Raw genomic sequence first — 27,879 nt, forward strand, 5'->3', positions numbered from 1 at the left:
AGTAGCCATAGACTATAAATATATTATTGTCCCAGTTGAATTCTCCTCAAAGAACAGCATCTACGGAGGAGGATTGTAATCAGCAGATAGAGAAGAAGAAAGAACAAAAACTCAAAAGTGCAAAGAAAACCCAGTTTAGAAAATGATCAAAGGAATGAACGGACATTTCTCTAAAGATACAGATGGCCAATAAGCACATGAAAAGATATTCAACATTATAGTCATTAGGGAAATGCAAATCAGAACCTTACATGATACTGCTTCACAAACACTATGATAGGTATTATAAAAGAGAGAGATAATATTAAGTGTTGGTAAGGATATTGAGAAATTGGAACGCTCATACATCACTAGTTGGAATGTAAAATGTTGCAGCCATTTTAGAAAAACACTTTGGCAGTTCCTCAAAAAGTTAATTATAGAACTATCATATGACTCTACAATTCTGTCTCAGAGAACTAAAAAAAAATGTGTTCACACAAAATTGTGTACACAAATGTTCATAAAAATATTATTCATAATAGCTAAAAAGTACAAGCAACTCAAATGCCCATCAACCATTGAATTGATTAGCAAAATATACCACTCATACAATGGAAAATTTGTGTATATAGCCCTGAAGTCCCATTTATATACAGATTTACCCAATTTATTTCTGTGTAACTGCTAAGTATTTCTCTTGAGTTAAAGGTTATACACAAGAACTCAATACCATGTTCTCTTCCTAAGATTATGGAAGTTGTCATAGAGAGGTAGATTATTTAGTAAGTGTATATATGTTCATATACATACTCCTGCTTTATTTATCAGTAAATGTGCTTTTAAGTTAGTCTACTGAGAAAGATATGGACATTTTTTTGGGGGGGTCATTTTTGATTGGCTTGAAAATGTATTGAACAAGATCATTATGGAAAGATTTTTCATTCATTTACTAAATGTATAAAGTTTTAAAAATGAAATACTATTTCCAAGGATTTTATTTAAAACATCCTCCATGTTAATCTTATGTCCTAGCTTCAAACACTTTTAAATTGTTTCCTCAGGTATCTACTTTCTAATTTTTAATTTTTATACTATTTCTTGTTACCTAAAGTTAGGATTATTGAATGACATTCAACCATGAAAAATGAAGTTTTAGGTTTCATTTCTTCACATCTATGTTCACACATATTTTCTACCCACATCCTCAAATATAGTTATACATCACATCTTTGCTTAAATTAATGTTTGTTCTACATCCTTATGATTATGTTAATATTTTTCATAGAGGAGCTCTGTATTTTACTAAGATTTCCTTTCCATTCTTGTAATTGTATCTGGAGCTAATAACTGCCTTATTTTCATCTGCCTAGACTTCTCAGTACCCAAATTTCCCCAGAACAGAATTGTAAATCTCTTCTAATATGGTTTACCACATCAGGGAATCTATTTTCCATTTTCTCTGGGAAATCCCAGGATTATTGAATGACATTCAACCATGAAAAATGGAAACACTTTTTACAAATAAGATTATGTCCTGAGGTATTAGGGGTTAGGACCTCAACATCTGAATTTTGGGGTGACCCAATTCAATTCATAACACAGATCATGCAATTTTTGTTTTTAAATAATTTTATCTCAGATAATTGAAGTCATCTTTTTATAATATCCTATATTTTAGTAGTGTTGTGAAAAGTTTAAATCTGTTTTGTTTTCTAAGAACTTGTGTATGTACAATGTATTTCACTTTCCTTTTCTCCTTTCTGATTTTCTTTTTCCTAGTGTTCTGAAAATTTCCAATGGCATGTGTTGATGTAGGTTTCCATTATTCTACTAATAAAGTCTTTAAATGAGCTCATTCGATCTGTGTATCAGTCAAAGTTCAACCATAGAGAAACAGTAAGGGAGAGATTTGTGCGCATATACACACACATACATATACATATATGCACACACATATATATACATATTAAGAGATTTACTCACTGAGGGGCTTGGATAGAGCCCAAATCCACAGTGAAGATAGTCAGGAAAGGAAGGCCATAAACTATCATCTACAGGAGGAATTTCTTCTCTTTCTTGCTAGTTGTGTAAGTCCCACACAGATTATCCAAGATAATCTCTCTTAGTTAAAATCAAGTGATTAGGGGTTTTATTTAGCATTTTCAAAATAACTTCATGGCAACACCTTGATTAGGGCTTGAATAACCAGGACTGACTGTAGCCTAGACAAACTGAATATCAAAAAAGCTACTGTAATTGGTAAACAGAACTTTCTTGGTTTTGAGGAATTGTTTTTAGAAATATTTATTCCATAAAGTTCTCCTCAACATTGTTAATTTTATTTCTTCTCTTTTGAAACTCCTATTAGACAGCTATTGGGAACATTTAATTTGATCTCTGCTTTTAAAAAGTTATTTATTTTTATTTATTTTTTAAAGTTTATTTATTTTGAGAGAGGGAGGGAGGGAGGGAGAGAGAGAGAGAGAGAATGAGAGGGAGGCAGGGAGAGAGGGACAGAATTTTAAGCAGGCTCTGTGCTGTCAGGGTGGAGCCTGATGCAGGGCTCAATCCCACAGACTGTGAGATCATGACCTGAGCTGAAATCCGGTTGGTCACTCGACTGACTGAGCCGCCCAAGTGCCCCAATCTCTACTTTTAAAAAAAAATCTTGTTTTCTATCTTTTGACTTTCTGCTATATTCTCTATACTAGTCTTCTAATTATATCTTTAACTCTGTTGGTAATTTTAAAAAATTCCTACATTTATTCCACAATATTTTATCACTTCTCTAAATTTTCTTATTGTAGTTCCTCAGGTACAAAAACTTGTCAAATCGCTCTAAGATTATTCTTCCTATATATTATGTATCAATACCAACAGAAATAATATATTTGTGATTCTTATATATAAATACATCTGTAGTTTTATATATATATATATATATATATAGTTATAGTTATATAGTTATATAGTTATATAGTTATATATTGTTACATTTTTGCCACTTTTGAGTTTTCTTTTTTCATTTGATTTTTTAAAATTCTATTTGATATAGTTTACTTTTTTCCTTTCTTTTTTTTTTTTTAATACAAGCTTTACTCTGACTCTCATACTAGAAGATTTTCCTAATCTCAGGATGCTTGGATTTTTGCTGATATTTAAGAAGGCACACAAAATAGAGGAAGACATTTATGTTTATAGGTGAAACAATGTCTACTGTTTACTATCCATCATACCTAATAGCTAGGATTCCTATCATCTTGTTAGCAATCCTTCTCCCCACTATGTATTTATTTCTAGTTTATTCCTAAGCTAATGAATTTTCCTAGGAAAAAGAATTCATCAGACATCTTCCTACAGGATATTAGCCTGGCTCACAATATGCTTGAAGCCTCTGGGCGAGAAAACCAGGTCTGTCTTTCCACTATGCAGACTTCTATTTTATCTCTGTGTTCGTTGTGTTTTACTTCTGACCTCTAATATGCCTGAGTTCCCAGTTCTGTGTTTCAAGCTTTTTAGAAATAAACTCCCTGCATCCTAATGCTGATGGAGCAATTAACTCTAGATTGTGAGGAGGGAGAGAGGACCATAGTGTCCCCACTTCTTATTGTGAAGGTATTTAGCCAATTCATCTTTTTTAGGTTCACCTTTCGAGTCTCACATTCAGAAGTCCTTGGATAGCAGTGCTGAGTCTTCCTGGGTCTTTGTGGCATGAATTTTTGTAAGATTACCACCACTCCTAACTGTATGCACTTAGATTTCAGCTTCTCTACTTCGATAAATCAAGTGCTGATAATCTGTTGCTTTCCTTCCTTAAAACAATGCTACTGATATTACCCATCTATTTCACCTCTTGTATTCTCCTAGACCCTGTGTGTTTAAATACTTTCTCGTAATTTTCTTGTGGGTCTTTAAGAGCTGCCAGAAATAAATATTTGTGTTCAGTTCTCCAAATTTACCCAGAAAAGCCATTTATTTGGGTTGTATTTACTAATACAGTTTCATGAGATTACTACTTGAGTCAGATACTTTCCTAATTGTGCTGCATGTGTCATGAGCGCGTGACATGAAGTCATCTGCTGATAGAGATTGTATGAACTGTTTACCATCTCCGCTGACTCTGTGTTCCCAGATGATTTGGTTAAAGAGCAGTTCTAGGGCTGCAGCAGAACAGTTCCGAGATAGTGTACAGCATGGGCTAACTCTTTTGCAGATATTGATGTAACATGGGTCGTTGAATGGTGTAATTTCCACCGCACAGTTGCTATCGATCTCTTCTAGCGAGTCAATATGTGCTTGGTTTATTCTGAAGTCAGTTAGGCAATTGAAGATGATCAGAGATTTCACAGTCAAATTCTATCCTTTGATCTACTAATAATGTGCAAAAGAGCAATGCTGAATATTCTATAACCTCTTTATTTAACTGTCAGGACTAGTTAAAGGAGTTCTCTGATAAGAATCATAAATCAAAATTAAGATTGGATGCTGTGTTGTCTTACCTAATGCTGCTACTCCTGCAACACTAGATTGCACTTAGTGTTAGGAATGAGGCTCTGAATCAAGGCTACAACAAGTATTACAATTCTGACTCTGTCACCTACAGCATGTGGTATTGGGCAATCCTGCTCATCTCTCTAGCTTCAATTTATTCATCTTGTAGAATGTAAATGATAATAATATTGCCTCTTGAGTGGTGAAGATAAATGATGAAATGTTTGTATTATGTGCTTGGAACATGGTAAATCTCAATTTATTATTATTATTATTATTATTATTATTATTATTATTGAATGGGACAAGAGTTCAAAAGTTGGTAACAGGTTGCTGTAGAAAATGTCAATGTTTGGCTGTCATCTGGAGCAGTCATTTTTCTGGAAGGACAACTATATTTCTATCTCCTTTGCTGTGGTCTTGTCAAGACTTTCAAATTTCCAAACATTTGCTCTGGTAATATTGGAAATTCTTCACAAAATACAGTGGGAATTGTTTTCAAGTGGATTCTTGAAAGGCAGTAAATGTTTTTGTTTGGAGGGAGTGAAGGAATGTAGGAAACCTAAAGAAGGAAGAGTGGCATCCCCTATGACTTCTAGTAGCAAATCCATTCTTTGCTGGACTGCAGTCCCTTTAATTTGCAAATGCAAAATTAAACAATATGGCACACAGCCTGAACCATTCTCAGCCAGTTTACCCCTCATGGAGCATGCAAACTATTACTTGTTGTCTCGAGATCATCATACCATGTATGTTGCAAATATTCTCCTATGCTCATGTTCTTAAAAACTGTAGCCCAGATTTGTTTTCATTTTTAACGGAAGTAGTGGTTTCGTACAGAGGAAACTAAGGCCGAGAAAAGTTAAATAATAAGGCTTAGTTTTTAAAAATTGCTTTGGGTTAAGCAAATGTTCTCATATCTGATCTTAATTTATCCTCAATATATATATTTTTTAATTGGGGAGAAAAAGGAGATAGTAGTTTGCTCTCAGTGCCTTTTGATGTACTTATACCATTTTGCATATGAGGAAAAAAGATTCAGGGAAGGCATGTGTGATAGACAAATGCTTTCCCTGATCCCCAAAGATGTCCATGTTTATTGTGTACATGGAAAACGTTATCTTACAGGGCAAACAGAGTTTGCCAATGTGATTAAGTTAGGATCTTGAGATGGGGAGGTTATCCTGGATTATTTGGGTAGGTTCCAATATAAACAAAAGGTCCCTTCTAAATGAAAGAGACAGGCATGAGAGTCATTGTTAAGAGTAATGAAGTGTGAGAAAGACTTGACTATCCATTGCTGGCTCTCAAGAGATATGAAGGTGCTGTGAGCCAAGAAGGCAGGCAGCGTGGAAAAGGCAAAGGAACAAATTCCCCTTAAGCTCCTCCAAAAGGAGTGTCACCTTGCCAATACCGTGGAATACTTTAGTCCAGTGAAATTAATGTTAGACTTCTGATCTCCACAAAAGTCACATTATAGATTACTATTGTTTTCAGGCTTTTAGTTTGTAGTAATTTGTTAGAGCAGCAATAGAAAACTAACATAGCAAATGACTTGCTTGAAACTTTACAAAGACAGGCAGGAGTAACACTTCAAATCTATGGATTGCCAAACTGGTACCTTTATACCATAATGTAATGTCTCTAAACATGGTTTGAATTATATCGTTTATATATTTATATATGAAAAAAAAGATTAAGGCAAATAAGAGTCCTTTAACAAACTGTGACACAGTAATATATACATAACTGGTTTTATCCTGTCGATTTGAAAACACTATTCATCTAGGATAGAGTAGTTAAAGGATGTGATAGATTACACATAACATATAAGAACGTATAGGAACACAGTCCCCAGTTAACGTCAGCCATATTCATGGTTTACATATGACTAGTTGTAGAAGCTGATTGATTCATTGGGACTAGAAACTCTTGTTTCTTCACTGTTGTGATCTTTGATTTGCTTCCCAATCATCCTCTTGTGTGCCTTACCAACCTCCATTTACTCTGTCCTAGGTTTTCAATGAGGGTTGGGTTGAGGTTTTGTTTTGTATGGAAAAAAAAAGTTGGTTTCGTGGAGACTCCATTAATCTTGTGTGAACTTCTTAATTCACCTGTACTTCTGCCCCCTCATCTGCATCCTGCTTCTGCCTCCCTTCTTTTATGAAGTGTCCTAGAAATGAGTGGCTCTCTTTGCCAAGGTTAGTGGCTCTGTCTCTGCACTTGATCCGGTCTTCCTTTAGGAACAGCTATTAATCTCCCTGCTCCTTCTGCTGGCATCTTAATATCCTCCCTCTTGTCTATTCTGTTTCTTCTGCTCTCAAACCAGGCACATTTCCCCACATCTCCCAACATAAAAAAACTAAATAAAACAAAAAAACTCTGCCAAATTTTATGATGCCATTCTATAAAATCTCTTCCCTTTATTATGTAATTGTAAAAGAGAATCTACAACCACTTGTCCTACAAATATGTGCTTATGTTTTCTGCACATACTACCTAGACTTGTTTCACAAATAAAGGGGGTCTTGATTCAATGCCAAATTTGCTTTTAGGATAAGGAGGACCCAAGCTATCCATAAGGGTAGTTTATGTAAAAATATACTAGAAGTAAGCATCTGATTGCAAATTCAGTGATTCCCTTGCAGTCTTCACCATGCTTGAAATATTGGCAGCATTTGGCATTATTGATTACAAATTGTTACCACTAATAAACATATTCTTCACCATCTAGACAGTTGTTAAGCTGGAAGATTGTTGTAATCACTGATTTCTTCCAATTCCCAAAGCTCAATATTCAACAATCACCATTCCTATTTTATCAGAAAAACTGTAGACACTGTAAATCTTTATTAGAGACAATTTAAAATGAAAATTATTCACAAAAGGTTGAAGGAGAGGAAATAAAAAAAAGGTAATGCCATTTGGATCAGTAATGCAGGAGCACAAAGAGATGGTTCTATAGAGTCAAGGAACCCAGTGTACCTGGTTGGAGTCTGTGCTCCATGTCAGTTTTGATCCTGCCACCAGAACCTGAGGAGTTGATGGGACCTTGGAACAGTCTGGTCTAGAACCCAGAAGGGAAAAAAAAAGAGGGTCACTTCTCCCCTAGTTTTGTACATCTCCTGATCTCATACTAGTGCCTCTCATTGGCAGAAAGAACCAGAAACCCATTGGTAAAAAGCTGGAAAAATCTAGTTTGTGGGATCCCATCCCCTTCCAGTTACAGAAAAGAACTCAAGTGGTTTGGGGATGTAGGGAAAGCAGAGTCTAGATTGTTTTAAAAACAATTGGGAGAGTAAAAGAAAAGAAGATCCAGTCACTCAGATTTTTAACGAGAAAAATACTACCTTGCACCTCCATCCCAGATAAATACTTCTATAGAATGGCCAGGATCAGAAAGCCAAGCTCCATGATGTAAATTACCCACACATTTACCAGTAGCTACTCAGCATCTAGTCATGCTACTTCTTTCAGTCACATCACTTTTTTGCCTTCATATTCAAGACTGCATGCAGTAACAAATGACATCATGATTCTATTTAAAATGATACAATTACTACTTCTGTAAAGACACTGTCTCTCTCTTCCTAAGTAGATAGACACAATGTTCATCAGCCTCCAGATTCAGCTCTGACTGATGTTAACTTTCTTTAAGTTCAGTCAAAATTCCCTCCAAATATTTTGTACCCAAATTGGTAGGAAACTAACACCAATATTAACTATATGAAAATAAAAAATAGGGAAGGGGCTGAAAGGGACAATTGGTTAATATAAGATGTTAGTTATTACAGTTCCCATTTCTGAACTGACCATGAAGCCATTGTTGCTATTTGTTGCTTCATTCTTCCATTTGATCTTTGTGTTGTTTTGGCCTCAGTCAGTACTCCAGCTGGTTAGAGGTTATTTACTTAGTGGGGTGAAAACCCTTCACTTCTGAAGTCTCTGGTCCTTAGCAACTTTTTGCATAGCAGTACAGTACTGTAAAAGTGACCATAAGCTCATTTTTTTTTAAATTTCATTAAAAAAATTAAAAAACTCTAGAAATTTAAATGGAAAAAGTGTTAGGGTCATAGAATGATCATAACTTTTTAAGAAAATGTGTGAACTTGAAAAGCTATGGTTATTTTGTGACTTAAATTTTTGTCAGTGCGTTGAAAACTCGCTGGTGCTATGTACAGGCAACTGAAAAAATAGTAAAACAAATATGTATTTAGTACACTAATTTAACATATTAGAGTATTGAGGGGTATCTGGGGTGGCTCAGTCAGTTGAGTGTCCAACTCTTGATTTTGGTTCAAGTCATGACCCCAGGGTCGTGGGATTGAGCTCTGCTTTGAGCTCCATGCTGAGCATGGAGTCTGCTTAAGATTCTCTCTCTACCCCACTTGTGCTCTTTCTAAAATAAATAATAATAATAATAATAAACATAGAGAGTTTAAGTGTATTATTTCTTTGTAAAATCTTGCCAAGAATAGTTTGAAGAGTGCTTGCCTTCTTCCTATCTTATAACTTACAATATGGAATAAGCATCTTTTCTATGCCTTGGTGAATTGTCATACTCCTTTTGGAGTTTGCATCAGCTTCCAAAATTTTTTCCTTTGTACTTTCAATGTTGTGAAATATCTGTGAAAGTCCCTTTAATATTGATCTTCTCCAGGGACATCATCATCTTTTTCATCACTTTCCTCATTTTCATCAATGACATCATATTCACTAGGTTCTGCACATTCAGTTTTTCCATGGCGGTGGTGTCGACATTAGCTCTTTCTAATATAATCCCATTTAAGTCTCACTCAAATTTTACTTCCAACAATAACATTTTCATTACTTTTCTGCAGTTTCATCTTTGTTGGACAATTCCCTCTTTTAATTACTTTCTTTTTGTGAGTGGTCTTGTAGGTTTATTCCTGGGACTCAGGGAGACTACATGACTGCTCTCTTTCCTATCTGAGCATGAACCGAATAACACAAGCACAGTGACCAATATTCCACAGACCTTTGGAAAAAGTGACATTATTGGCCATTGATCATTATGCACCTGTTATTTACATGGTGATTTGTGGATTTCAGAGCTGGCAGTGAAGATTTTATTATATAGACTTATTCAAAGTTAATACACCATAGAACTTGGAATTTGAACTGTGTTGTTGGGATATTGGTACTTAAATAAGCTATAGTGACTAAAATTTGTACATATTGGAGCCATGCAAGTAAAGACTGTTTGTTCATATTACTTCCACTTGATGATGGAATGCTGCTGCATTCGTATCCCATATGTATAGCTGCTGCATTCATATCCCATATGTATAGCTTTCTGGATCAGATAATACCTAGTTCTTATGAACAGTTCAGTCTGCAGAATTTTAGACTCCCAGCCAGGGCCAAATGGCAAGCCAAAATCTGTTTCTTAAAAGTTTAAGAGTTATTTGCAAAAGATTCACAGTTTTATTCAAAACTCTACAGCTCTGAGATACTGAGACTTGCCAGAGGCTGTCTACAAATCCCTAAAATCTTTCTATTTGCTTTCTCTTCTGCAACTGCACTGGCTGGCATTGTTTCCATATGCTCATAATCTTAGTTCTGAATTTCATGCTTTTATATCTAGAGAGAAGGGTCAGCTTTCTAAAGATGCTCCCTGCCTCCCATTTTTTCAACTATAATGTCTATGACATAGTGGCATTTATAAAATAAAAATCTGACCATGTAACTCCCCTGCTTAAAATCTGTCAATGTTTTCTTAGAATTTCAGGACAAAACCAAAACTCCTTAGCATAGATTAGAGGGTTGCTCATGATATGGCATCCATTTAATGTTCAGCCCCATCTCTTAGACTCAATGATGCATTCGTTCTAAACACTTGTGGGTTTCTAAACTCTGACTTTCTTACTCCTGTTCTTTCCACATGGTGCTGTCACTGCTTAAGCCTCCTGCTTTATCTGGAAAACTATTAGTTATTCAACACAATAATACCAATAATGTATCTTTGGGCATGCCTTCGATGGCTCACCTAGTTAGAATAATGTCTGTCTTCTAATTTTTGAAAGGTTTATAACATCATGTTGTGCCTTATTCCTATTTTTTTTGTGTGTGTGTCTTCCACCTCTTTTCCATAGCAGGAAGTATATTTAGTTTTTGTCCCCCAAGGCTTAGTACAACAAAGCTCACATTATTTTGTGAATCTCCTTTCCTTTTGTCTTCTGTGACAGTATTCTCTCTAGTGTCCTCTTGTCTTTAGTAACTGTTATTCATACTTCTAAATTTCTGGATCTTCTCTTGTGTTGCTCATTGTATTGATTTGCTCAAGTCCAGTCAAAGATCTATTTTTTGTTGGTTTATACATTTTTCCTTTTCATGATTGTGTTGTTTAATATGATTATCTCATTTAATCCTCATGACTTTAAATACTATCTTTGAATTGGTAGTTTTCAAATCCGTATCTTCACTATAAATGCTTTCAAATATCCTAGGTGACATTCACAACTGCTTATTTTATGTCTTTATTTTAATGTTCCAAAATACTCATGATAAACAAAAACCCCACATCATATTTCTCCTCTTAGTCTTTTAAGTAATAACATCATCATTCATTTAATTTTTAGAGTCATTCATGCTTAATTTTTTTAATTTATATAAATAAATTTCATTCACAACAAAAAATTGAATATATACTATTTTCTATGCAGTGTGCCAAATTATAGGAATAAAAAGTTAGAAAACAAAAAATACCTACCCTGAAGGAGTGAGAAGAGGGGTGGCAAATGCTACAATGGAGAAATGTTTCTCTGTGAAAGTAATACCCAATATTATTGGGGGGTAAGTGGTCATTGGCATCTTTAGGAAAGAGATACAACTTTAGCCTCACAAGTGGTAAAACAGTATATGCAAAAACAAGAACTTGTATAAAAATATTTACATGGTCTGAACCCCCAAGACCTTTTCAACTGCACTTCTGAAACATCAGTAATAATTTATTATCTGTTTTCTATGAGGACCACAGGTCTTCTGCACCAGCCATCATCATCTTAACCCTTAACTTTTGGCTTTGCACCCTTCTCCTCTATCCTAAATATTTATAGCAATAACTCAAAAAAGTATTATACCATTTAATTGCATAAAAATAACTATTAACTCCTAGTTTATGCAAGATAAATACAAATCTTGTACCAGAAATGGAACTTTTTATCTACCCACCGTACCCTTTTCTTCTCTTATATCCCCACTAAAAATTATTGAAAAAACCAAAACATCCAAGGCTTCATTGAGAAGTGCATCGACTTTGGAGTAAACAAAACCTCTTAATGAGTAACGAGTAAACTGTTTATGACCTTGGAGATGCACACCTAGATTTCTGCAGTCTCTCTCTCTTTCTCTCTAACATATTAATTCACTCTCCTTATAATTGCTTTTCCCCCACTCTGGGATGTTTCTAGTCTTCTTTAGGGGAATTTTTACTTATCCCTTAAGATTAATTGCATATTTATGAACTATGTCAGTACATTCACTCACCAAAATATGATTGAATTTTTCTCACTTCCTTGAGACAGTTAACTATGCTTTCTTCCATACAGTATTTTACTATAAGCATCGTGGCTCTTATAACATTGTCTTACAATTGTGTGTTGTTATCATGTTTTATACAGTATTTTAGCTCTTTGGGGCAGAATATTCCTCCTACAGTAATGGCTGACTTATTGTTTATATTCAATAAATATTTCTTGACAAAGAACATAAAGATTTGGCCTAAACTACTTTTATAAATCAACATTTTTCTGTAAAGATTTAGATGTTTTAAACATATAGCATCCAACTTTATAAAAGTAAAATATGCTTTACAAAATATGCCAAGGAAGAATATGCCTTAAGAGGATGGGCTAACAACCAAGCTAGAGAGTACTATCTAAAATATTTAACCACTTCTGATATACATCTTTTTTTTTTCTTTTCTAATTGATATAATGGAAAATGATATATGAGGCACATTAAATTTAGCAAAACAAACAAACAAACAGACAGACAGACAAAATGATGCTGTAGAGCGAAGAGTTTTCCAATTTGCCCTAGGTTATAATGGAGATAGTAGGTTGGGAGGTGGAATGATTCCTCATTCCCACAGGGAGCTAGAGTGGTCAGGAGATTCCATAAATTCTACCTGTCACTTCGAATTGTAGGTGAAAAGTGGAAACCTGGTTATGGATAGAGCAAGTCCTTATTCCACAACGTTCTCTTCTTCCCCGGGGGTAGATCCATCATAATTTGTTTCATAGGAACACTTGGAGGAGTACTATGAAATTTCTGGTACATTACATACTCACAGCTACTGTCTACTCACACATACCATGGACTTTCCCTTGCACTTGGTTGTATCAAGGACAAATTCTTTAGATGGTCTGAATTCTTATCTGTAACATTTTTCCTGTCAGCAATCTTCACAAGCTGCTTCAACTGAGAAAGATGAGCAAGGATCTCAATGTGAGAACAATCACAGAGACATTTTCCTTGAAGACGTCCATTTTCTAATGTTTCTCTTGACATCTTAGGTCATTTCTCTGAAGAACCATCAATCTGCACAAGTGCAGATTTCCGTGCCTACAATACTGATTTAACTGGGGCAGAGTCATTGCCTATGTTAGATAGTGCTTTTTTTTAATCTTAATTTTAAATTCTATATATTACTTATTACTTCAATCAAGTTTCTTAGAATAATATACTCTGACAGTTATCTTCCAAGAAACAGGAGCACTGAATTAAGTTGTACTCTATTATGCATCAACCAGCTCAGAAATAAGTCAAGGAACCAATTAACATCTTATCAGATTTGATTGTAAATAGAACATTACATTCACATAGGAGGAGCCATTCATTCTTAAGTTTAGTAACCTTTTTTTGGCTTTATGTGAGGTCATTTATAGCTATAAAGGTAGCTCTATGAATAATTGTGTAGTAGAATATCCATTTTAGCTGAATGGACTCATCAATTTAAGCGGGAAACTGATTTGACTGACATTTTCAGTAACCATTTGTTTTTGGACAAGCTGATTAAATTAATAAAAATTCTATGGCCATATTCTATGAATGTGAATTATAAGAAAGAATGCAATTATTAAGAGAGAGCAACACATTTATTTCTATGAGCAATAATATATTTCAATACATTTTTTATTCATTTTTACTAGCAATAAATGTTCTTAATCAGATTGTAAAGAGGATATTGAATTAGTCAATTATAGAGTAGTGAAAGGCTACAAATGAATGAAAAGAATAGCAAAGCTATCCTGATTATTTGAAAATAGACAAAAATTGCATTGTCTTCCACAATGTGTAATTTCTTGTGTCATTAATTCATTCTATTTCTTTTAACCATTGCCTATTTAAAAATATTTCATGAACTCCCTGTGCTTGCTAGTACTCTGTTGTTCATTATAGAGCATGAAGTTACTAATAAGAAATATAAATCTATTCAGAAGAATTTCTATTTTGAAGATATACAAATGGTAATACAGTTATGTCCTACCAGCAAAGATATCTTTGCATTGGGAATTAGGAGATGACCTTTCTTTACCACAATTCTAGATCCTTCCTTTTTCAAAGCTTCAAAGACACAAGGATAAAAATGTGCTAATTATTCCTGAGAGTCATAAACATACGTTCTCGGTATAGCAATCCAGTCCTAATATGTATCAAGATCTAGGACCACTTGATATAAACCATAACATGAGCACAGACAAGGATGTTGCATATTTCTTATTCTTCATATTTTCCTCTTCTCCTGTAGAGGAATTGAACACAGTCTAAATGGGCACAGGAATGTAAGATGTTTCTCTGTGTGTTTGTATTTGTGTGTATGTATGTGTGCATGTGTGTTTGTGTGCAAGAGAGAGCCAGACAGACAGGCAACATCTTTTAACACAGTTATCCTTTGTGTGAGTGTGCTAATGTGTCATAATACAAGGACCTTGAGTAGATTCATAATGCAGTTAACCACGGTATTGATAAGCAAATTTCTTCTTAAGTAGACTTCCTTTTTAATTCTTCTTACTTGTGTTCTCTTCTTCCTTGAATATCATGGACCATTTTATGCTTACCGCTTGTGGAACTCAATATATTGTATAATTTTTAAAAATTAAATATATATAAAAGTTATTAGCTCTGTTGAAAAATGTTTGAGTAATATGCCTAGGTCTTAGGCACTTAAGATACCACCAACTTGCATTCTAGACATGTGAGGTTTGTTTCTAGCACTGAGTTAAATTTAGTAATTGTTATTTCCTGGGGTGTTGGTGCAAAATCTCTATGTAGTTCCATTCTCTGGTAAATTCGTTTGAGGTGTGATTAAGCCGTGAGGAATATTCTTGTGCTTTAAAATAAGACATAAGAACTAAAGTTAAATAAGATTTTTCTTGACTTATTTCCTAATATTCACATTTCCAGTTGGCAATTTAGTGTTTAAAAAGGAAAAAGAAGAATCACCATTATCTGACTGTACAGTCTCATTGGGGAAAGAACCCAAAAGAGAATAGCAAAACAAAACATTTCAAAATAATATCCCACTGTAAAACACCACCCAGACAAACCAGAAACAACACTTTTCATTGTGGGCCTCAGGCCTACTACTAGAGAACAGTCCTCAGACCTTGATCCAAGTGAGAATTCTTTTTCTGTGGATGGAGAGAAGGGAGAGGAAGACTTGCATTCTTCCTTGAGGTTAGAAGACTTTCACATAATCTCTACATGAAATTTCTGTCATTGTACTTGAAGATCTGAATTTAGGACAAAAGCATAGCTTTCCCTTGGAAGAAGGGATCACCTCCTCCGAATACTTATGCCCCCACCTTCATAACACCACATTTCTTATTCTTGGCACTGGTTCCTTTGTTTCAAATAGGATCAAAGGGACAGGCAGCTCAACATCTCAAGAATGTATATGATTGTCTTTTAGATGTTACCCTGAGAACATCTGAAGCTTATCAGGACATTAGTAAAATTAAGTACACTCCAAGGACACATTAAATATTTGACCAAAAATGTACACTGTGGTCCAACTCCCTTCTCAAATTATGCATAGTTATAGCCAGATTTGCCAGATGTTGCAATGTGAATCTTAAAATAAATTGGTCTATAATATGCAGTTTTAGTAAAATAAAATATGCAAAATTTGTCCTCATTATCTGAAATTTTAATAATATCAAGACTTGTCTTTTAGAGAAAATGAATTCCCTGAGTTAAATATATATGTGTGTGTATGTATGAATGTATGTATGTATGTATATGTTCCTTTTTGCTTATTTCTTTTTTCTGCTTGTCCTGGCTACATTCCTTATTGGATGAATGATTCTGAAGTCACTTTTTGAGGCACATATTTTTGACCCCCAAAACTATCAAAGACATTATAAGAGGGGAAAAATATAGGCCAATAAGCTGCATGAACATTAATACTAAACTCCTAAGCAAATATTGCCACTCCAAGTCAAGAATATAAAATTGACTTAACATTAGATAATGAAGATAATTTACTGAATTAACAAAAGTCACATTAATAGTTTAACAATTTTATAGTAAAATATTAGCAAAAGAGGTATAGGAGAGGAATTTTCTTAACATATTGACAGCAATGACAAGAGAAAAACAAATACCACAACAAACACCTTGAGTTAAAGAATTTTCTTCTGAAATTAAGCTTTTCTTCTGAGTGCAAATTTCTGCTGTCATCACATGTATTCAACATTTAATCATCATTTTTACCTACTATAATAAGGTAACATGAATAAGTAAATGGTATACATGTTGGAAAGGAAGAAATAAATATGTCATTGTTCATAATTACATGTTTTTTATATGGAGAAAACCCAAAAGAGAACACAGACTATTATAGCTTATAAGTGAATTAGCAACTTTCCTAGAAATCAATAATTTTATATATATACAAACATATAGAATATGAAATTCATAAAAATATACAACTCAAAATATCACAGAGTTTAAATAAGAACAACACTAAGAAGAGGTTTTATATATTTATATGTACAAGTATAAATCACTATTAGAGGCTAATTCAAAGTGAACCCAAATAATTGAAGGATTATGGCATGGTTTTGAACTGAAAGATTAGAGACTATGATTGTGTCAATTCTGCCCCAATTTTTTGAATATGTAATGCAATTCTATTCAATATTTTAACAGATGTATGTTTTGTGTGTGTGTGTGCGTGTGTGTGTAAACCAATGGGTTTATTCTTTTTTTTTTAGTGTTTATTTTTGAGAAAGAAAGGGAGAGAGAGGGAGAGAGAGAGGGAGAGGGAGAGGAAGAGAGCAAGCGGGGTAGGGGCAGAGAGAGAAGGAGACAGAACCTGAAGCAGGCTTCAGGCTCTGAATTGTTAGCACAGATCCTGACGTGGGGCTCAAACCCAGGAACCTTGAGATCATGATCTGAACTGAAGTCAGATGCTTAACTGACTGAGCCACCCAGGTGCTCCTGATAGGGTTATTCATAAATTTATGTGGCAATGCAAAGGTCAAAGACTAGCCAAGACAATCTTGGAGAAGGAAAAATTTGGAGGACTTACATTACCAGATATCAAGACTTAGAATAAGTTACATGGATTTTAATAGTGTACTATTTCATTTTATCTCCATCTTGAGGTTATTATGTATACCTATATTCCCTAGAATTTAAACTGTAAATCTTCAATCACTTCCCACCTTCAAATAATATATGTCGTTATGCCTAATATTGGACACTTAAACCTCATACTTCTAGTTCTGCCCTCTCACTTTTTTGTTCTGTTGTTGCCATACATTTCACAATTATGTATGCTATAAATACCACAATGTTTGTTGGTATTTTAATTTTATACACTAATTTTAGAGTAATTAAAATAAGAGATAAGTTTTTAAAGTATTTTCCTTTATTTTTACCATGTGCAGAGAATTCGATTTCCTTTTTGTAGATCTAAGCTTTTGTGTGGTGTCATGTTTCTTTTGACTGAAGAACGTTCTTTAAGATTTATTTTAGGACATGGCTATTGGAAATGTGTTCTCTTAGGTGTTTTTGTATAAAAAAAAACCCTTTATTTCAACATCTTGATTCTTGAAATATATTTTTCGTGACAATTTCTAATTTTAAAGATGTTACCCTGTGGTCTTCTGTCTTCATCTGTACCTTGTGAACATTGAGGTTTGCTGTGGTTTCCCAGCATCAGAAGACTTTCTTCTAGTGATAAAAGCTTTGGGTGGGGACTCGTCCCTCCCATGAATTGATGCCTCCATCCATCCTGCAGAATCCCATCACTAAGGGAAGCTTTCTCTAGTTTCTTGCCTGTAACAACCTCTTTCATGAGCTTGGGCTGTGAGAAGCCTGTGAAAGTCTTATTTCATGAGTATAAACTCTTCCTATTGTGGCTATGGCTTTCAGAGTTTCCATATTCTCATTCTAACTCATACTTAGCAAGTAGCAGTTTGAAAAAAAAAGGCTGTATTTTTTTCACCCTCTTATATAATTTTTGGCATGGAGCTTCTTAGGTGTCTGACTCTTGATTTTGGCTCAAGTCATGTCAGGATTGTGATATGGAGCCCTGCATCAGGCTTTGCCCTGAGAGTGTGGAGCTTGCTTAAGATTCTCTTTCCTTCTCCCTCTGCCCTCTCCTCTGCTCCTGCTCTCTCTAAAAAAAAATATTCTGGCATGATTTTCTCTTGTGCACAGCCACAAGTCAGCCAGCCTCAGGCCCTTTCTCACATTTTAGGGTCTTAGATTTCAGGTTACTTACTTGTCCTGTGATCTCAGCACTCTGAAGGCTTCAGAGAGCCTTTTCTTGTTAGTTTTGGAGTGATACTATTTCTAGCAATCTACATCCTAGGCAGACTGGGCCTTTTTCTAATGAACAGCAGGAAGATCTTAGAGCGTTTTACATCTGAATGCTTTACCTTCTTCCCAGTTTACTTCTATTGTTTTCTAGTTTGTTATATCTGTTTTTTTTTTTTTTCTGACTCCATAAGTTAGAGATTTTGATTTTGCTATTTGTAATTTTTATTTGTTTAGACCTGAAAAGGAAGTTTGCCATTGTTTACCATTTTGTTTGCTTACTATTATTTTCTTGTATTTCAGACCATCTTTTTGGTTTCATTAAAGCACTTTTAGGGAATGCATTCCTTCTTTTCATGAGTTTGTTGATAATAAATAGGACTATGTTTGGAATGTTTTTAATCATTTTTGACATATAGCTGCACTAGTACTCAATTCAGGGTTAGGTTTTTTTTCTTCCAGGGACTTTAAAGATCTTCCACTGATTTCTGGCTTTCATTGTTGCATCAAGAAGTTGGATGTAAGCCTACATATTTGTATTTATGGACAGTCTATCTTTTATTTCTGACTCTTTTTACTTATTGTTTTACTTTTTTCCCTGCAGTTATACTACTGTATATGTAGATATGTTTCTTTGTATTTATCCTACTTGCTATAAAGAATATATAAAAGAAATATATAAGAAGTATAATAAGAAATCATGCCTTTACTAATTTGGCAAATTGGTCTCTTTGACCCTATCTCTTTGACTACTCATATCTCTTTGACTGTTGCTTTGATTGTGTTTTCATAACTATAATTTTTTAATTTGCCGATTAGTTTTAGGGCTTCCTCATGTTTGAGGTCGAGGAAGGTCCTCATCTAGTTTTAAATTTGGGCCCCGTTTTGTACAATACATAGGAGGAAGAATATCACATATCACAAAATAAAGAGACATTCAAAGGAAGGAAAAAATTTATTTCTGTGTTTCCCTTTCTCAGGATGGTAGGTCACTTTCAGGCTAGTGTCTGAGAAATGGAGATAGATTGAGTATTTTCCTTTCTCTGAAACAGGGAAATACATGCTAAGCTAAACTGGGGAGGGATGACTGATTATTCATAGCATAGTGTCATACACCCTGTAGGCTCTCAACAATATAATTGATGATGATGATGATGTGACAGTCATATGTGTACTTCACTTTAGTCCTTGACATTATAGCTTTCATTATTCTGCCTACATGTAACAAAGTAAACTACAAAGTCAGTCAATATAAACTGGAATTTCAGGAGGCAAAAAGATGTCAGATTTCAAAATAATAATTATTTCTTTCTTCTAGATTCCTCCTTTATTCAAAACCACTTTCAGTGACAGCTTTTCTCTTTATTATTCCTTTACAGAAACCATCGCTGATTGCAATGAGCTCTGTCTCCAATTTTTGTGACAGGCATCTGAGAATTATGGCACTAGCATTTACCTTCTTGTTCACATCAAACTGTTCCTTCTGTTCTTGGAATAATTCAGAAGATATGATATTTGAGCAGTGCATGCTTAAAGGACAAAGGAAATTTTTATTGATGTCAATGGTAGTGACCTCTTGTTTTTGAAAGAAAGGCCTAACCCTTTAGACCATCTCTAAAGCCAGTATGGACACTGCTTTAAAGGCAAACAACATGACTCATTCATTGAATTGAGGAATTTCAAAACTCACATGGATACTGAAATTTTACCCCAATTATTTCATATTATGTCTTAGGAAACTAAGTCTTCAAGAAATTACAATTTTCTCAAAGGCACACAGTTTAGTTGCTAGAAATTTTATTCTCTACATGATAATAGATTTATGAATACATCAATTTTACTGACATTCCTTTTCTTCAGCACAAATCAGTTTTGTGTGAAGTTGTTCAGTACATAAAATATTATAATTTAGAGGTCGATTTGGGAAAGGAGTAGAAATATATGTTATCCAGCCTATCGCTGCCAACAGCTTAATGTGTCCAGTGATGGGTATGAGGCAGAGTCTGGTGTTCTTTCTCACATATTGACTCCTACCCAACCATTTTTCTTAGTGTTTTTCATGGGCTTTCCCCAGGGAAATGGAACAATAGATCACAGACCTTGGAAAATTGTTTTTCACTCTTGTCAATTTTCCTGCATGAGTTTTTGAAAGATAAAACAAATCCTTGATAAAACAGTACATATTTTTTCTTTTTCAACTTCAAGCTTTTCATTTAGCACCAGTGTCTCTATTTTCTTTGTAACCCATGTCTTACAGATCGTAGGTTCCTAAATTTTATGGGAAAAAAGCCAATCTTATAAACTCCTTCACACTGCGAACTAATAATTCATGATACTAATGTTAGTGATGTTTGTATTTAAAGGACAGACTATATGAAGAAACTTTTTGTTTAAATAGTAAAATTTCAGATGTTAGTGTCAGTAGTTGTTGGATGATGTGTGGATATAATACAGAGCCAAATGGGGTAGAGACTTGTAATTTTTACCTCTCATCACTACTGAAAAATCACCAAAGCTGTTCATTTCAGAGGTGATCATTTGATTATAGACTTGAAAAAGTTGCTGTGTTTCAGCTTTCTGTTATATTATTTAAAAAGTTATGATGGCAAACATCATTTGATAGATCAGTTGATAAAATACCCATCACTCCTCTTACCTTTTCAATTTAGCAGACACTAATTTAGAATTGACTAAGTGCCAGGCACTTTTCCAAGTACTTTCCAAATATTAACTGTGTAGTTCTTATTGAAAATAAAGTTTTTTGATATACGTCCTATTATTAACTCCATCACATAGATGAAAAAACTGAGGTTAAATAACGTTCTGGGTCAAACACATGGTAGATGAGTATCATCTTTCAAAGGTTTCTGAAGGCAAATAAGTTCATAATTTAAATACTAAAGCAATTTTACAAAGAAAGAAAAAAAGAAAAAAAAGGAACTTATCATTATTTGGAAAGGAGATGAGCATAATCCTGTATGGTTTAGTCATTTATTATGCCAGGACACCTAGAATGAAAAGTGAGTGAGATGATTGGAGTAGCATATTTGGTGAGATATTCGCTTTCCCAGTATATTTCAGAAGCATGGAAGCAGATGTTTTCTGAGACTAGAAATTCACTCAGGTATTACAACATAATTTTGGAGTACATGAAGTTCTTATCACTGGGAGTATTTGCATAGATACTATTCTTCTATAATACAAGGGGACATAAAGCCCAAAGGCTGTTTTTGAGGAAATCCTTTTTGAGAGATAAATCACTGACTCTGATCTTGAAGCACCTAATTTCTTTCACAGTCACATCTACTTACTTATGGCATGTAACCTATTTTTTTTTTAAGAAACGAACTTTAAGAAACTTTACACTTTAAAAATTGAAAGTTATGAAATAAAATAAAATAAAGACGTTTGATAAGGTTTCTATGATTAGAATTGCCATGCATTTATTTTAATCATAGAAAAGTTATTTTACTAACTGCTTTTGGCATTTTTGAATAAATTATATTAATTTCTCATCAGAATTTTTGAATTGAAAATATGTCCTTATTTCTCTGTTGTCAGATATTTTAAGAAATAATTTAAGAGGCTAATTAAAGCACTTAAGTAACACTCCTATCGCTTAGAAAAAAAATAAGACACTGACATTAGGAAGTAGTTGCATTTTCGACACATAAAGTTAACTTTAAATCAAACTGTTTAAATACTTTATTTAATCATCAACATATGCCTGTTTGGTTAACATTTTAGCATGATTTTCCTTATCTGATTCTGAAGATTTTTTCCTTTTAAACTGATAAAAATAGCTAATAGTCTATGAAACAAACTTATGATTACAGTAAAGAAATTCTTATATACTTTTTACCTAAATCACTTGGTGTTTACCTTTCTAACATGGATAAAAACACATTAATTTGATTTTTACGTAATGAAGTTTATTCAGTATTTATTGAAAACACCATAACTATCCCATAAACACTGCTCTTACAAAGGGAATGACAAAGGGGCTGCTTTGTTGTACATTGTACAAACTGTTTCTCATTGTCACCAGGGTTGAATTAGTAGAAAATGATATGGTAGATACATATATAAATGCCTTACAAAGATTAAATAGATATTAACAATTTATGCATAATTCTTCAGATCATTTTCACTCTGAATGTGTGCTTATTTTTCATTAAAGTAAAATGCAACACAAAAACCTAAAGCCCCAGCTTGTGCCCCTTCTAAGACCTCTATACCTAAAGTAACTTCTCTCCTGTACGTGGATTTGGATGTAGCCTTCAGTTTTTTGTATTTGTATATCCAAAAACCCTATATTCTATTGTTTTACAGAGGTTTAAAACCTTTAAATATTTAGTATTGTTTAGCACATATATATGTATATATATATATATATATATATATATATATATATATATATTTATAACTTTCCTATATTTGCTCAACATTGTGATTTAAAAAAAATATTTTTAAATATTTATTTATTTTTGAGAGAGACATAGTATGCACAGGGGAGGGACAGAGAGAGAGAAACAGAATCAGAAGCAAGCTCCAGGCTCTGAGCTGTCAGCACAGAGCCCAATACAGGGCTGGAACTCACAAACCGTGAGATCAATGACCTGAGCTGAAGTCGGACGCTTAATTGACTGGGCCACCTAGGCCCCTGTCAACACTGATTTTTTTTAAAGATTTTATTTTTAAGTAATCTCTACATCTAATGTAGGGTTTGAACTCAGGACCCTGAGATCCAGAGTCACGTGTTTTACTGCTGAGCCAGCCAGATACACCAGCATTATGAGTTTGATACTTATCCACATTGATGACTATAGCCTTGTCTATTCAATGCAATTCTTTATATACAAAATTCTATTTTATTATTGAATCGTATTTTATTTTTTATTCTGAATAACATATTGTTTCTAGTTTTTTAATTAAAAAATAATTCTTGTGTAATTAATGTACAGTGTTGTATTCATTTTAGATGTACAATGTAGTGATTCAACAATTCTGTATATTACTCAGTGCTCATCAAGATAAGTGTACTTTTAACCCCTTCACTTATTTCACCCATTCCCCAACCCACATCGCCTCTGGTAACCATCAGTTCTCTATAGTTGAAAATCTGTTTTTTCCCCTTTATTTGTTAAATAACACATATAAGTGAAGTCATCGTATTTGTCTCTCTCTGACTGGCTTATTTTGCTTAGCATTTTACTCTCTAGATCCATCCATGCTGTTTCGAATGTGAAGATTTAATTCTTTTCTATGACTGAGTAAAGAAGAAAAGAAGATGTGATATATGAAGAAAAGAAGATGTGATTGATATATATATATATATATATATATATATACACACACACACACACACACACACACACACACACACACATACATATGTATATCCATTCATCCATCAATGGACACTTGGGCTGCTTCCATAATTTGGTTACTATTGATAATGCTGTAATAAAGACAGGGGTGCATGATTTGAGTTAGTGTTTCATATTCTTTGGGTAAAAACCTTGTATTACAATTATAAGACCATACCCTCATTCTATTCTTAATTTTTTGAGGAACCTCCATGCAGTCCTCAACAGTGGCTGCACCGGTTTGCATTCCCAACAGTGCAAGAGAGTTCCTTTTTCTCCACATCCTCCAAACCCTTACTGTTTCTAGCACTGTTGATTTTAGCCATCCTGACAGGTGTGAGGTGGTATCTCATTGTAGTTTTGATTCTTATTTCCCTGTTGATGCATGATGTTGAGTATCTTTTCATGTGTCTGTTGGGCATCTGTATATCTTCTTTAGAGATATATCTGTGCATGTTTCCCATCCATTTTTCATTGGATTATTTGTTTTTTGGGTGTTGAGTTTTATAAAGTTCTTTATATATTTTGGATACTAACCTGTTGTCAGATACGTCATTTGAAAATATATTCTCCCATTCTGTAGGTTCTCTTTTACCTTTGTTGTTTCCTTTGCTGTGCAGAGGTTTTTTGTTTTGATGTAGTTCCAATAGTTTATTTTTACTTTGTTTCCCTTGCCTCAGGAGGCATATCTAGAAAGCTGTTACAGCCAATGTTAGAGAAATTACTGCATGTGTTCTCCTCTAGGATTTTTATGGTTTCACTTCTTAACATTTAGGTCCTTAATTCATGAGTTTATTTTTCTGTTTGGTGTAAGAAAGTGGTCCAGTTTCATTATTTTTCATGTAGCTGTCCAGATTTCTCAACATCATTTGTTGAAGAGATTGTCTTTTCCCACTGCATATTCTTGATTCCTTTGTCAAAAATTAATTGGCCATTTAATTGTGGGTTTATTTTGGGGCTTTCTATTATGTTCTAGTGATCTGCATGTCTGTTTTTGTGCCAGTACCATACTGTACTCATTACAACAAATTTGTAATGTAACTTGAAGTCTGGGATTGTAATACCTCCAATTTTGTTTTTCAAGATTTCTTTGGCTGTTTGGAGTCTTTCGTGACTCCATACAGATTTTAATTGTTTTTTCTAGTTTGTTGAAAAATGTTGTTGGTATTTTGATAGGGATTGCATTAAATCTGTAGAGTGCTTTGAGTAATATGGACATTTGAACAATTTTTATTCTTCTAATCCATGACCATGCAATGAATCTTTTCATTTATTTGTGTCCTCTTGAATTTCTTTCATCATGTTTTATAGTTTTCAGAGTATAGGTCTTTCATCTCTTTGGTTAAGTGTATACCTAGGTATTTTATTATTTTTGGTGCAATTATAAATGAGGTTGTTTCCTTAATTTCCCTTTTTGCTGTTTCATTATCAGTATAAAGAAATGCAATGGATTTCTGTACGTTGATTTTGTATCTTGTGATCTTACTGATTCATTTATCAGTTCAAGTAGTTTTTTAGTGGAGTCTTTCAGGTTTTCTTTATAATATCATGGCATCTGAAAATATTGAAAGTTTTACTTCCCCTTACCAATTTGGATTCCTTTTATTCCTTTCTCTTGTATAAATGCTATGGCTAGGACTTCCTGTACTATGTTGCATAAAGGTGGTGAAAATGGACATCCTGGCCTTGTTCCTGACCTTAGAGGAAAAGCTCTCTGTTTTGACATTGAGTATGAAGGTAGCTGCGGGTTTTTCATATAAGGCCTTACTACGTTGATGTATGTTCTCTTTAAACCTACTGTTTTGAGTGTTATAATGAATGCATTTGTACTTTGTCAATTTTTTGTACTTTTTCTGCATTTATTGAAATAATCATATGATTTTTATTCTTTCTCATATTTATGTGATGTATCATGTTGATTGATTTGCCAATATTGAACCGCCTTTGCATCCTGGGAATAAATCACACTTGACGGTGGTGAATGATTTTTTTAACATGCTTTTGGATTTGGTTTGCTAATATTTTATTGAAGATTTTTTCTTCTATGTTCATCAGAGATATTGGCCTGTAATTTCTTATTTTGTTGTGTCTTTATATGGTTTTAGAATCAGGGTAATAGTTGCTTCATAGAATGAATTTTGAAGTTTTCCATCCTCTTCTATTTTTTGGAAAAGTTTGAGAAGAATGGGGATTAACTCTTCTTTAAATGTTTGTTTAATTCACCTGTGAAACCATCTGATCCAGGACTTCTGTTTGTTGGGAGTTTTTTAATTACTGATTCAAATTCATTGCCGGTAATTGGCCTGTTCAAATTTTCTATTTCTTCCTGATTCAGTTTTGGCAGGTTATATGTTTCTAGGAATGTATCCATTTCATCTAGATTGTCCAGTTTGCTGGCATATAATTTTTTCATAATATTTTCTTACAATCCTTTGTATTTCTGTAGTGTCAGTTATTTCTCCTCTTTCATTTTGATTTTGGTTGAGTTCTCTCTGTCTCTAGCTCTAGCTCTTTCTCCATTTATTTCTGGCTGGAAGTTTATCAGTTTTGTTGACCTATCAAAGTACCAGCTCATGATTTCATTGATCTGTTGTGCTGTTGTTATTGCTTTTGTATTTATTTCCCAGAACATTTATTTCTTTCCTTAGACTGGATTTGGGTTCTTTGTGTTCTTTTTTTAGTTTCTTCAGGTGTATGGTTAGGTTGTTTCTTTGAGATTTTTCTTGCTTCTTGAGATAGGCCTGCATTGCTATAAATTTGCCTCTTAGAACTGCATTTGTTGCATCCCAAAGATTTTGGATCATTGTTTTTCCATTTTCATTTGTCTCCATGTATTTTTTTTTTCTCTTTGGTTTCATGGTTGACCCACTCATTGTTTAGTAGAACACTATTTAACCTCCATGTATTTGTGCTTTTTCTTAATTTTTCCTTGTGGTTGATTTCTAGTTTCACTGCATTGTGGTCAGAACATTTGCATGGGATGACTTTGTTCTTTTTGAAGTTGTTGAGACTTCCTTTGTGATCTGCTCTGGAGAATGTTCCATGTGTACTTGAAAAGAATATGTATTCTTCTGTTTTAGGGTGGAAGAGTCTAAGTATATCTATTAAACCCACTTGATACAGTGTGTCATTCAATGCTACTATTTCCTTGTTGATATTTTGTTTAGATGATCTGTCCATTGATGTAAGTGGGGTGTTAAGACCTCTACTATTATTGTATAACTATCAATTATGTCCTTTTTATCTATTATTTACTGTTTTATGTATTTGGGTGTTTCCCCATTTGGTGAATAAATATTTATAGTGGTTATATTATCTTGCTGGTTTGTCTCCTTAATGATTACACAATATCTTTCCTTGTCTGTTATTACACTCTTTATTTTAAAGTCAGTTTTGTCTGATATAAGTGTTGCTATCTCCGCTTTCTTTTCACATCTATTTGCACGATAAATGTTTCTCTGTCCTCTCATTTTCAATCTTTATGTGTCTTTAGGTCTGAAGTGAGTGCTTCTAGGCAGCATATAGGTTTTTGTTTGCTTGTTTTTGTTTTTGTTTTCTTATCCATTCCATCACACTGTGTCTTTTGATTGGAACATTTATTCCATTTACATTCAAAGTAATTATTGATAAGTATGTGTTTATTACCATTTTGTTATTTCTTTTCTGTTTATTTTTATGGATCTTCTCTGTTCCTTCTCCCCTCGCGCTCTTCTCTTACCAAACCTTAGCTTTCTTTAGTGATATACTTGGACTCCTTTCACTTTATTTTTTTGCATATGTACTACTGGTTTTTAATTTGTGGTTACCATAGGTTTGTATATAGTGTCTTTTGCTTATAGCAGTTTATCTTAAGTTAATGGTTGCTTAAGTTTGAACCTTTTCTTAATCCTTTCCTCCCCATGTTTTGATTATATGGTTTATTACTTCTTTTGATTTTTTGAGTCCCTTGATTATTTTTATAGATATTTTTACTGCTTTTGTGTTTCCTACTTTTCTTTCTTTGAGTTATGGTCTTTCTTCTCTATTCAAAGAATCCCCTTTAATATTTCTTGTTGGGCAAGTTTAGTAGTCATGAACTCCTTTAACTTTGTTTGCCTAAGAAACTATATCTCTCCTTCCATTCTTAATCATAACCTGGCTGGATTGGGTATTCTTGTCTGCAGATTTTTTACTTTCAGCACTTTGAATATATCATGCCACTCCTTTCTGGCCTGCAAAGTTTCTAGATAAAATTCTCCTG

Source organism: Panthera onca, chromosome B1 (assembly GCF_046562875.1).
Source record: "Panthera onca isolate mPanOnc1 chromosome B1, mPanOnc1 haplotype 2, whole genome shotgun sequence".
In the NCBI taxonomy this organism is placed as follows: Eukaryota; Metazoa; Chordata; class Mammalia; order Carnivora; family Felidae; genus Panthera; species Panthera onca.